Here is a 12,769-nt window from a genome sequence, read left to right as displayed (position 1 = left end):
TTGCGATTTATTTTCAATCTTTGGTTTGCCTGGTTTCCTTGTGTAATAATGTTTGTATAACCTCAAACCTGTTATGCACAATCAAGGTACAGACATATTTTTTTCAGAATCTTTATTTATTTCAAACACAAATGAATAAAATAAATAAAATATAAAAACACAATAAGTTTGTTGCAACACCCCAAAATGAAAAAAAACAATTAAGTGTTACAAACAATATGTTCAAGATGTCCGAAATATCAGAATTTCTGTAAAGATATATATGCTGCAGGGATGTCGCACAAATGTATAAATTGTATAGGACTAAAAAGACAAAAAAAAACAACTAAACGGAAATTGAATCTCACAAAAATGTATTGAAATGACACGGAGAACAATAATGAACAAGACTTTAAGCTTTGAAAATTGTTCTCCCAACTCTTTGCAATCAGGGGAAACAAAAATAAACACTGCAACTAAGACAAATAAAAAACTATTTAGATTTTTTCCCAGAAAAGTCCATTAGCTTTCATCCAAAAAGTTAGTTGTGCCATCGCCAAATGACACTCATTTACACATCCAAGGCTGCCTGAATAACCGGCTACTCTGCCTGCAACACACACACACACACACACACACACACACACACACACACACACACACACACACACACACACACACACACACACGGCCCTCCTGTTAGTATCAGGTTAGGGAATGAGAATGTTATCTCGATGGCTGAACAAGCTGCCTTTCTCCTGACATCACTTCCTGTCCATTTCCCTGTCAATAGGTAGGGTTGGGTATCGAAAAAGTGATGGTCTGTGGCAGAAAAAATGCTGTAAAGACGCTAAATCTCACGAGAAAGTCACTAAGTTGGCAATGCTGCTCTTAGGCCAAAAAAACACTTTCATTTCGGCGCCCATGTTATGCAATTAGTCAGTTCACACCTGCGATCAGGAGCACCTGCGTCGGCCCGCGCATTTCAGCAATTGTTTCTGTGTCTCCTCTATTTCTTCTGCGAGCCGTGAACAAATGTGTCAAGCTGGGTAGGTAATCACATACAGGAAGGCGACAGCGCAGACGGATACTTTACAAAATAAAACAAATTTCAATATAAAACACCCAGGTTTATGGTGATTTTGGCTGTCTTTATCTGCTCTTTTTATCTTAATTGTTACTCTTATTTTATTACATCCTGTGTGTGTGTGTGTGTGTATATACACATATAGTTATACTTATATTGTCTGTTCTGTTAACCTGTTTGTTTAACTTATTTTAGATAATGTGTAACATGCACCTACGACACCAAAACAAATTCCTTGTATGTGTAAAAAATTTACTTGGCAATAAAGCTTTTCTGATTCTGAGTCTGATAAGCTGTGTCCTGAGCTATAAGGCGATCAGGCACATACACAGATACATACAGACAGAGTGACACATACTTACACACAACCAAACACTCATGGGGAGAGAGAGAGAGAGAGAGAGAGAGAGAGAGAGAGAGAGAGAGAGAGAGAGAGAGAGAGAGAGATACTTTCTGTAGAGTGTTTTCAAGTTTTTTTGCTGGGTTTCTATGATTGGTCATCTGCTCCAGGCAGGCTACTGAAGCATTATTTTTATTAAGGCTGCTGCCGTGTTTAAATTGTTACATGCTGCTGCATGCAAAGTCAGCAAAAGCTGTAATCTTGGCTGCCAATGTTGTTATTTTGCCCCGATTTCGGGTCACATTACTGCTGAAACATATCCAGTTGTGTAGTATTTGGTTTCAAATCCTTTATCTGTGTTTTGTTTTGCTGCTTGTAGAGCTATAATCTTGGCTGTTATATAATTTCTCCCCATGTGCTCGTTCAAAAGTTGTTTTAGCAACAGAAAACTCAGATTTGACAGTCTAGCTAGCTGTCTTGATTTACCCTGATCTGAGGAGCAGTTAACCATGGTCCTCATAAATCGACCGGAGTTTAGAATGCCAACACAAAGTAAGCGAAAGGTGAGGGACATCCAGCAGATCTTCCGGCGGCACTGTAGCAATCCTCTAAATGAATAGTTGTCGATATAGACTACAGATGTGGAGACTCTTGAGATGCGGAAACGCTGACCAATCAGAGCAGACTGGGCTTTTACCGGAGGGGGGCTTGAAGAGACAGCGGTCCAACAGAACGTCTCAGACAGAGAAAATACAGATGCAACAGCCATGGGCAGTATGAGAAAAATTAAGTGTTTTTTGAACATATAAGCATGTAAACATGTTTCAGTAGAAACAAAAAATACACTGAAATTAAATTCATTCGCTGATGAATTAGATCTACTTCCCCAAAATGCCACACTATGACATTAATCCTGTCATGTGTGTTTCTCCCCTCCATCTTCTAATCATAGACAATAACCTGCTGTGGCGCAAAATCACAGAGACTCCATTCTCCCTGCATCACAGAAGTATATTTGAGGATAAAAAGAAGATGGAAAAGAGGCAGAGAGAAAAAAAAGAGATGGCTGCTGTGTCATTCTCAAATCACACATATCTCCTCATGACTTCTGCTCGCCACCCACAGCCTCTATAAACCCCCAACTCTTCCCAAATTTGCTACACATTGCATAGCCTACAGTTTTCTTTGCCGGAAATTTACCTAGACCCAGAACGTCACAATATGTAATTTTCTGCCGCTAGGGGTCTCTCAATCGAAACCATGGTAAACACCGAATTTTGTGAAGTTGTGAAGTTGCATGGGATGTGTGAGTTGTAGTTTTCAATGTTAACCACCATTGCAGATTAAAATGTTTCTTTTCACGGACAAGTTAATCTATTTTTTTTTTTAAGATAATTTTTGTGGCTTTTATTGCCTTATGGACAGATAAGGTCATGAAGGTGGGAGAGAGACATGCAGCAAAGTGCCGCGGATCGGAACCAAACCAGCGGTCGCTACAACAAGGACTGAGCCTCTGTACATGGGGCCCACGCTCAACCAGGTGAGCTAACCATGCGAACCAGGTGAGCTAACCATGCGCCCCAAGTTAATCTATTAATGTTTCTGCGTTATGTGAAATGTGAAAAAGAGTGGTCTGCCAAAGTAATACAGTAATATGAGTAACATAAATTACTTTTGATACTAAGTAATAGGGATCTGACGAGACACCCAGCTCACGAGACGAGACATGAGATTGGATTCACGAGATTGAGACGAGACTTTAACATTATTTTACAGGAAAACTTCAATGAAGAAATAAGACTGTAAAAATAGTCCTTTATTCAATGAAAAAGTCACAAAATGAAAACAGAGAACTGAAAGGTTTCACCATAAACTCAACTGACTGGCTCCTCTCCTGCATAACTAACAGTTAGCCTGTACACTGTTACTTATTCCATATGTATGGTCAGAGAACCAAGGTTACAACATAACTAAGCGTTTTCTGGCAGTAGTTGAGACCAAATGTTTTGTACTTAATTTGTTATTGTACAGTAGACAGGCAGAAATAAAGCTTATTTTACTATTGTTTCACATTGATTACGTTCTAAAGCACAAATAAATTAACACTTAACAGATAATTTTGTGAAGACCAATGCTATTTTCTCCTCCTCTGCATTTTAATAATTGCACTAAACAAGGAAGTAGGCTACTCTAGTATTGATTTATGACCATATAGGACAAAGGGAGAACGTTTCTCTTTTTTTAATATAATTAAAAGTAAAGTTAGGTTTTGCTGTCCACTTCCCGACTCATTTTCAAAAGGAAAACGACGACTTATTGGGAGTTTAGCTTATTCACCGTAACCCCCAGAGTAAGAAAAGTCGATACATACCCTTCTCGTGTCCGTGCGTGTTGTAACGCTGTCTGACGGCTCCACCGCTAGCTTAGCCTAGCACAGATCCTGCAGGTAACTGGTTCCAACTAGCCTACTGCTCCGAATAAGTGACAAAATAACGCCAACATGTTCCTATTTACATGTTGTAATTTGTAGATGTACAAAATCACAGCATGTACAAAAAAACAACATAACATGAGACACAGCCATCTTCTAACAGTAAACAAACCGGGAACTATACTCTCAGACAGGCTTGCTGAAAGCAAATCATTCCGCCCAAGTACTATATTGTTCCGCCTGAGAATATAGTTCCCGGTTTGTTTACAGTTAGAAGATGGCTGTGTCTCATGTTACGTTGTTTTTTGTACACTCTGTGATTCTACAAATCGCAACATGGAAATAGGAACATGTTGGCGTTATTTTGTCACTTATTCGTAGCAGTAGGATTGCTGGAACCAGTCACCTGCATGTTCTGTGCTGCCTTGATGCCGCTGGAGCCGTAAGACAGCCTTACAGCACGCACGTAGATGAGAAGGGTATGTATCGACTTGTCGTGTTCCTTTAACAGAGAAAGAGAGTGGTCTGCGCGAGACAGCGAGAGAGTGAGTGGCGGTACTCTCTAACGTTTTGACAATAGGTTTTACAGGCAGCTCTTTTCTTCCGCTATTGCTCTGCAAAAGTAAACTCAGAGTCAACTTTGGAGAACAGCCGGGGGATTTTCTATGCTAATTTCAAGGCTGCTGCTTTGCACTTGTGTACGTATATCGCGAGACACCTTTTACCTCGACGAGAAATCTCGTCACGTTTAATCTTGTCACACCGCTACTAAGTAAAAAGTAAAGTAATATTATTTATTTTTTAGGGAGTAATAAGTAAAGAGTACACTTCCTAAGGAACTTACTTCAAGATTTAAGATTGTCATATGTGTATTGTCATATGCACAGTAAAACAACTTACACCATGCAATGAAAAGCTTACTTTGCATGTCTTTGCATTACAGTCTTCTTAACACAACAATAAAAAATTAAAGTGAGAAGAAAGGTGGGGGTGGCAGGCGGTATTTCCGGGACCAGGCACTAAGGTGACTGAAATCTAGTAGTGCCGGGGAGTGAGGCAGACGGACCAGGGTGCACTAGCTGGCTAACTAAGCATTAGATTATACGACTACCCATACAGCTAACAATACATGGTGAACGCCATTGTGGGTTAGCACACTGCTATTAACCAAAACAATCGTGGTCAAAACAATTGTACTAAAATAACTTTATGAGCATGTTGACAATTTTGTAACCTTATGACGAACCAAGCACTAGCATGAGCCACTTATCAACGTAGCACATTGTAGTAAGCTGGATTGGTTTGATATTGATGGACAATGATATCGTCCATCGGCACAACCCTAAACTGAAACCACATGTCTTACCAGCAAGGCAATTATGTTTTTATGTTCAGAGTACATCAAATATTTGAAAAGTCCTTCAAGGGAGATGGAGAAGAGGGGAATCTCGGGAAATTGTTTCTATGTTAGATGGTTAATGTCAAGTTATCTGGGTTTTTTTTTTTTTACCAGTGACTGCCTCAAACTTGAAAGAAAAAGAAAAAAAAACTTAGGATGAATACAGATGACACTGTGACAACTCACTCCTCCAAGTTTATTTAATTTTCACAGATATATACAATGAGTTTGTAGGTAGGTAAGTAGGTAACAAATAGCTCCCTGCAATCCTGGAAATAAATGTGGCTTCTCATTTAGGATGTGTCAATCAATGTGTCTGTGACACTTTTGTCATCAATTTAAATATAATTAAATGCTTATTCAGTGCCAGCTAAATTAAAATATTAGAGCCAAATTGTTGCCGATATGAAGGTGGAAATAAGACAAGAGCTGGAGGTGGAGAAAAGACTTAAAAATTAAGATATTGTTAGATATGTAAGACCAGGCACAGATTCCCATTTCTTCAGTACAGGTGTGTGTGACCAGGCTTACCTACAGTACACATGAATAGTAGGTGTGCAAAGTGGGCGACCACTGAATACAGTGGCTGTTGAGGGTCAGTGGAAAAAAAACGTCATTCCTTTACAGACACTGAGCTTTCTGCTTTATGTTTATTGCTTTATAATTCTAGCGTTAGGCGTGTTGGTACACAACCGCAACCCTCCAAGCTTGTTAAAGAAACGTCGAGTTGGTCACACACAAGCGCACCTGCAGTTAACCCTTGTCTGAAAAAAGCAGCCAAACAATAATCCATATGCTGTGTTTTTTTCTCACATTGCCCTTGGTTTTCTCCCTCCTGCCTCTCTACCACACTCACACTCCAGATAATGATGAGAGGGGTCCCATGGTGAAGAGCTACTTAAAACTCCTCAAAGCTCAGAGTCTGTGCAAACAGTAGCTCAGTCACTCAGCTCATCATCGGTGTGCTGCTACGAGCCACTTGGACAAATGCCTCTAATAACCATGCAGAATCAAATACGCACTGCACCAGGCAAGAGGGCATGAGCCTCCCGTCTCCTGCCTCATGCCCTCTCGCCTGGTACCGTCCCTGAGCTTGCTATGGAAATAGCCTAATAGCTGCTACATGTGAATTTCGCAAACTTACAGGAGCTAAATCGGTCGATAGAAAAATATTGTTTTTCAGCAGATGTGTCAGTTACAACACAATATATATGTGAAGTAAATATTCAGTTTGGTAATTGCTCCAGAAAATTTCATATTGTAAGGCGCGATCTCAATGTACCGTACTGCCAAAAAGACGAAAAAGACACAGCTCTACTCTTACTTGATGAGAAGTCCTTTGATAGGGTTGAGATGACATATCTTTGATGTTACAGCTCATAACCATAACCATTGCCATCTAGAGATTGTTAGAGTAAACAATCCACATCATCCATCCAAGACAGCAGCTCTGTGTGCGTCTTGTGTTTTACTCTATGTTTTGTCCCGTCATAAACGTTAAATTTATGTTTGTTTTTTAACTAAACCACACAGATCAAAGGATTAACTTGCGCTTTTTCTCCCTGACTCTGGCCCTTACCCCCCGATATTAATCCACAGAGGTGCTACCTTCTAATCGAAGTCTATGAGCTAGGCTACTGGCTACTTGTTGGTGTGTATTCCCTGCATTGCTGGCAACATGAGCTGCTAATATGGGCTGCTTTCTGCACGTTCGATCCAAGCGGCAGGCCAGGCTGTGTCGAAGGGAAAAATGCGTGTAACCCTGAACGTTTTGAACAAATCTTACCGTCTTTTTCCTTCTCACTCTACAGAACTTATTATGTCCTGCGAAAAAATTACGTCTGGACTTTAAAAATGGACAATCCGATTACAATCCCCCACTAAAAAACTTAAAGCAGCGATGTCTGATAATGTTGATGCTTTTGATGGCTGGCTAAAATCCTGGTCCGGTGGGAAAATGTCTTTCAACCCCTCTGGAATTTTCAGAAAGGTCTGGCCTCAGTGTCCTGCATTTTAATGTTCGTAGTTTAATGCTTAAGTTAGACCAAGTAAAAATCTGGGCAGAGACGACTAAAACTGAAATGTTTTCTGAGACCTAGCTCAAAAGATCTATTGCAGATGACGTTGCAATAGAGGTATACAATGTTTTTCGTTCTGATCGGAAAAGTAAGGGAGGAGGTGTTGCAGTCTATATAAAATAAAAATTCCATGCAACATCAAAACAGTTTGAGTTATTAGCCATTGACTTACACTACGGAAATGATTGTCATCTGAATATTGTTGGCTGTTATAGACCACCCTCAGCTGTTAATGACACTCACCTCACGGTCATCAGTGTTGTTTGAGTTGCAAGTAAAAGAACTCTTACTGCTGGGTGATTTAAACTGGTATTGGTTGTCATCAGTGTCAAACCAGTTTAAATAATATTTTGATTTAGTGAACATAACTCAAATCATAGATACACCCACATGACCTAATCTTAAGAACCCAAGCAAATCCACTCTAATTGATGTCATTCTAACAAACAAACCCCATAAATTCACCCACATAGGAATTTTTCCAGATGACGTCAGTGATCACTGTGCTGTAGCAGCTATATGAAATTGTAAGATTCCAAAAGTAATACCTAGAATTATTACAAAAAAAGGTGTTTTAATAACTTTGATATTCATAAAAAAATGAGCTTGACCATTATTTAGAAATCAGATCCCCTTCCAATGCTAAAGGCATTAACATTGTTGTAAATGTGTATTATTTATAGTGTAAAATGAGGGTGGCTTTATTGTTGAGCTATATGTTTTTCCCCTGGCATAAGTTTTTATGTTGTTTGTACTTTTTTTGTGAATATGCAAATAAAGCAAGTCAATGTAGGTTTCATCAAATACACAATATAGGCTACAATACCACTGGGGATACAACAATAACATCCAGAAATCTGCAAACTATATGTATGGCTTAAATCGTTAATTTAGGAGTTTAAAGGTTTTCAATCGATTGTAACAAACATGCTCACTAACTTAACTGTGACATCTAGAAAATTATTTGTGATTTCGTATTTTTGACAAACTAAATTTACCGTTTGACAAGCCCAGGAATGAGACAGAGGCTCCAGGCCGCAGCCATACCAGACTCGAGAGACTACAGACGACGGCCAAGTATATGGCATCAGGATTATGTCATATCTCACGAGCGCGATAAAAGATGCTCACTAGTAAATTATACACACGTGCAGATATTATTCTTCGCACACCAATTCAACAATCAAATTGGAATCAGAATTTAAATTATCTATTAAAAACTTATATAACAATATATCATTTATTTCACCAGTAAATTGCTGTTAAACGAAAAACAAATTATGAGAAAAGGATATTTTACAATAACTTTGAATGCATCACAAGGTTTACCAGTTTCAAGTAAACGCACCATTTAGTGTTGTTTTTCCGACAACAGCAGTGACCAAGTGCTAGTTTGTGTCTTTAGCGGAAGACTGTTGTACTGTACGTCCCGGTGTTGGAAACTTCTACAGTGAAATACAGTTAAACTTTTACACCATTCAGCTGTCAGCATTTTAACCCGGTTTAATCCAGTTACAAGCTAATGGTATGTTAACTTTACCTGCTGGCAAGTGTAACGTTAGTTTTAACTAGTGTGACATACAGCAATGATTCTGTTGCCTTTAACTTCTGTTTCAGAGCATCAGGGAGCAGTGCAGGGATTTATGAGGAACCAAAATGAGGCGCCAAAATCTATGTTGCTATTCCGTCTTTTAGGCACCGGTGCCATATTAACACCGGGTTTGATACCCAAGCCCGGCTTTAAGCCCCCTATTCTTGGTTAACTCAACTACCAACTGCCAGTGAAATTGTGTGTGTTGATCCATACAGACCACGGATCAACTATGGTCCGTTACACAAAGAGCAGCCACAACGCACCCATGATCGTTTGCTTTGCGAGCGCTGGAGGGCATACACGCTCTTGCAGGTAAAATCTGCTCTCGAAGTTGATTTCTGCTTGCTTTACATACTGTCCTCATTTAAAAAATAAAAATAAAAGAAGTGGAGCATGTTTGGGAGGGAAATCGTGCTTCCCCTCCGTTTTAAATTGGATTAAACTGCAGTTATTTTTAGACAACAACAAACACATGCCATCACCCAATAACATCCACCTACACGTGGTAACACACAACGCTACATATTGCAGTTAACAGGCAACTGAATAGCTTATTGTGGCGGTGAAAGAGGTGTTTTAAATAATGGATCCACACAGACACGAGTGTCACTTCTAACTGCAGTCAATTATTGCTCTTGGATGAATGATTAAAGGTATTTTATGGGCTATGGCGATGTCGCTGAGCGTTAGCCCCAAAAGAATGTTTAGTGCACACCAGGCATCTGAATGAGCTTAAAATGGCCTTCAGATGTAATAAACAAGAGAAAAAGCGGACTGAAAGGCAAAAAGCAGTTTGTAAAAGAGAACCTTAAAGTACAGACAAGGGATCACACAGAGCTAACATATAGGTGATGTTATTTTCCTTGTGGTAATGCATCATACTATTACTTATTGAAGATGTAAATCTTTAAAAAACAGTGGGTGGGGAAACATGTATGTGACACATGCCATTATATTGATGATGATGATGATGATGACTGGTGGGTTACATTGGCCGTCCTACACACAGATATGCCAGGGAGACATATGCTCCACAGACATGCTGTGGACTTGTGTCGGTCACGCAAGGGCTTCCAGTAAAGATGACAATGCATGTAACAGTAACAATTAATAATCTGTTAACAAGGGTCTGCTTTTGATCAGAAAAAAAAAGCTGCAAGCTGCAATGAACGGGCACTCGCCCCTCAAGCATGTCGGGGGTATTGGCGGGATGCCAGTTGCCTGTAACACTTCCTCTGTCCACTATGTGGTGCTAGAGAACACACACTATATGTCATGTTACTGTATATCATGTGTAGACCTCACTATAAAAATGTCATGTAAATTGGATGATGTTTGTCACATAAGGTGTTGCCAGCAAGTGAGACTAAGCACCTGACTCAATAAATGCATGTAGATGTCTCCAGGTCTATCCAGCATGTGAAGTTTCAGGCAGATTGGACAATGTAAAGTGAAGTTACAACATTTTCCTGTGTTATTGCTAAACACACAAAATGGCCGCCATGCAACTCACGCTATGGAGCCACCATGCCACACCCAAACTTAAATGCAATATCAAATCGAAGAATTTACTATTTGGAACATGGCTGCAAAATTTTGAGAGTTTTCGTGCATCCTAAAGTTCTCAAACATGTGTTCGTAAAATGAAAATGAACGCACAAAATCCAAGACGACTGACTTCCTGTTGGGCCAAAAAAAAAAATTCATGTTCCTTAAGATGAGAACAATGTTCCCCCCCGAATTTCATAAAACATCAAATGAACTTTATCCGAACTATGGGGTGCATTAGGGGGAGCTATGGAGCCCACTGGTCAAGCCCAAGCTCAATCACTGCAGAACTTTGCAATTTTCGTCAGGTCTGACATACATGCCAATTTTGGTGAGTTTTCGAGCCTAGTATCCCGCGGCTCCAAGTTGACGCGGCCATATATTTCGGGTACTGTCAGACACTGCACGCAAGATTTTAAATGAATTCCCTCCATATAGTGCATAGCGTTGGAAATTACATATTTCAAATTGTGGAGCACTTTCTGTGTCCACTATGTGGTGCTAGAGAACACACTATTTATACGTCATGTTGCTGTATATCATGTTTAAACCACATCATGTAAGTTTCATGTAAGTAGCTTGGCATGCCCTCATATTCTGTTTCTGACTAGCCTGTAGTCCTTAGCTAGATACTGCGCATGTGACTCCCAACTAAGATGGAATAGAAGTGAGATGCCTCACTCGGTAGCTAAAACAGAGAGCTCAATACAGAGGGTGAAAAGAAGAGCTGCAGCAATGTCCAGTACAACAAAAATATGGTGTTTTTTGAAAATTAAACTACGTAAACCAATTCAGGTACAACCTCTTAATACAATTATGAACCTGAAAAGACCATTATATGAGCACTTTAATATAGCTGACATCGAGCTGGGTTAAGGGTATGGCTCTAAGAGGCTTTTTTGTAAGTTTGGACATGATACATATGCACACCAAATCTCACACGTCTAGGCAGGGGCGTTGGACTGGGGGTAAAACCGATACTGATTACCAGGGGCCAAAGGGAGAGAGGGCCCTTGAAAAATCTGGAATATATTTTATTTCACCTGGATGTTTTCATTTCCTAATTAAATTTCATAATGCATGTCAGAAGAAATGTAAAGTTAGTGTATTGGCTGAATAACTTGGTTGATTGACTGAATACATTTTGTATACAAAAAAGACTATCTAAGGTCTCACCCACCCCTTGCTAATGCGCCAAATGGTTTAGTCCATCTGCATGCATTTTGTTGTTCAACTGAGTGTCTGGTGGAGCGCAAACTTCTGCTGTAGAAATGTCTTTCATAAAGAAAGCCAAATCAGGCTACCAAAAAGAAAGGAAAGACAGGAGGTGGAGAGAAAACAAAAGGAGGGGAAACAATTGGTAACAGACTTCTTTTCAAAGAAAGGTGAGCACAAACTAGAAAACAAAATCCATGGTGCTAAACTGCTTGAATATCTCCGCGACTGAGACAACCTATTGAAAGAGCAGAACATACACTTTCAAATGATAATTTGGTTATACATGTAATCTGAGCTAAAGGCTAAATAAATAAACTACACTAACAATGCTGTTTGCATACAACACACCATTGTAATAGCCTAATTTAAAACATGTTTAATTTTAAATGAATAGGCTATAATGTCTATAATTAGCAATAATAGGCTAATCAGCGTCATAGGTAGCTTGGTAGCTCATTGGTAGATACATATCATGTCAACATTATAGTTATGTCAGATTCAGTAGATGTTAACATTGTGAAACATATGGCCCTCAGTTTCAGAAACTGTCACAGCAGGGAGCAACAGACCCCTCGGCCTCCTCTTTGGATTTGAGACAAGGTGAGCTTATATCAAAATTAAAGCAAACCATGTTTAGCCATTTTGACTGAAAGGTGTTAAGTAACACTAACATCTTAGTGTGTTTTATTATATTAGGTTACAATTAGGATAAGAGGTTAATATCAAATGTATCCTTCATAGAGAAAGATGATGGAGAAGATGTGATTGAGGATGATGGGAGTGAAGACAGCAGGGAGCATGAGTGTTGTTCTGAGCACAGTGTGGAAATGAGAGCTGAGGAACTGGAAAGTAGGCAGTGCAGACCAGTTTTTGCCAGAGGATCCAGGACTATGGCCAGATAAATTAATAAATGATCAGAGAGACACCATAGTACACAGGCTGGCAAGTAAAGGTACAGAGAAAACAAACAAAATATAGTAACCACAGTAAAGTAGGCTAGAGAATGTTGAGAAAGGAGGTTTGAAATGTGTGTCATCAGGCTACTCTAAGCATTACAGTTAATAGTTATTACCCTATAAACATCTAGGCCTACAG

General features: G+C 39.5%; 1 protein-coding gene across 8 annotated transcripts in view; it reads right to left on the bottom strand.

Annotated features, from left to right (window-relative positions):
* dmd (dystrophin) overlaps positions 1–12,769 on the bottom strand; it is a 416,019-nt gene that overhangs the window by 43,368 nt on the left and 359,882 nt on the right. The window lies entirely within an intron of this gene.

The sequence above is a fragment of the Perca flavescens genome, chromosome 24 (genome assembly GCF_004354835.1).
Source record: "Perca flavescens isolate YP-PL-M2 chromosome 24, PFLA_1.0, whole genome shotgun sequence".
NCBI classification, from domain to species: Eukaryota; Metazoa; Chordata; class Actinopteri; order Perciformes; family Percidae; genus Perca; species Perca flavescens.
The sequence above is the reverse complement of the archived record's forward strand: the minus strand, read 5'-3'. Positions and strand labels throughout refer to the sequence as shown.